The following is a 1,351-nucleotide window of genomic DNA, read 5'->3' on the forward strand; positions in this document are numbered from 1 at the left end:
ATTCAGGCAAATTTCTTTACAGTGGCTCACTACATTTTTGGGGGTTCAAATCACAGTGACTTCTTTTGTATTTCAGAACATTTAGAGCCACTGTTAGAATAAAAGCTTGTTATAATAGGCGCAGGCATGGCTGTGTGGTAAGAAGCTTGCTACCTAACCATATGGTTCCAGTTCCAGTCCCATTGTGTGGTACCTTGAGCAACCAAAGATGAGAGAGATTAAGATGGTGAAAATGGGGGCAAGCAGGGCACATGCCCTGGGTGTAATTTTGACCAAGGTAATTTTTTAACAGCCATTTCTATGCGAGTTTCCACTTTTTTTGTTGGGGTGGGGCACAATTCTGATGCTTGCCCTGGGCACCATTTACCCAGGCTACGCCCCTGGCTGTCACATCTTGGATGCCTTGCTGGGTGAAAGACAAGACAGGTGAGGTGTCTATGACTACACAAGACTACAGAGGTACCCAAAAGAAAGAAAATCAATGAAAGCATGCAGTAATGGCTGTACTGTACTACTAAGTGAAGGCTCAGTTGTTAGAGCATCGGGCTCACAATCTTGAGGTTGTGAGTTTGATTCCCAGACAAGGCTGTGTGCTGTGTTCTTGAGCAAGACACTTTATTTCATGCTGCTCCAATTCACTCAGCTGGAGAAAAGAGTTGGGATGTCACTGGAGCCAAGCTGTATCAGTCTTTGCCTTTCCCTTGGATAACATCAATGGCATGGAGAGGGGAGGCTGGCATACATGGGCCACTGCTGGTCTTCCATAAACAACCTTACCTGGACTTGTGCTTCGGAGGGGAATTTTCTAGGTGCAATCCCATGGTCATTCATGACCAAAGGGGGTCTTTACCCTTGACTGTCCTACTGTACGTACAGTTCACTCGTTAAATCATACTCACCTTATTCTTGCTTCAGATCTTCTGAACATACCAGCAGCATTCTCTTCTATAATCAGCTTCCCTACACATACATAATTCTACCAAAGTTTTTACTAATACAAGACTCATAAAAACATTGATTTTAATTTTTCTTCACTTTTATTTCATTAAAAAAGGGAATTATGCTTGTTTTTATTATATTTTTATTTATTTATTCTTTATAATACTGGGTTGTTTCTTGACCAAAACTTGCCAGCAAAGCTTTTAAAGCTTAAAGCCTCCAGTTTTAATGACTTACAGATTTTGGAAGATCATGTGATACAAAAAGATTTTTATTATTTTTTTTAAAATTAAATTTTCATTTTCAAATATTTTAAGAAACAGAAAAGAAAATATGAGTAAAAAATAAACAATAATGATAAACAAAGGATGAGAAGAGGGAGGGAGGGAGAAGCTAGTTCATACCAGCTGTT

Source organism: Octopus bimaculoides, chromosome 15 (genome assembly GCF_001194135.2).
Source record: "Octopus bimaculoides isolate UCB-OBI-ISO-001 chromosome 15, ASM119413v2, whole genome shotgun sequence".
Lineage (NCBI taxonomy): Eukaryota > Metazoa > Mollusca > Cephalopoda > Octopoda > Octopodidae > Octopus > Octopus bimaculoides.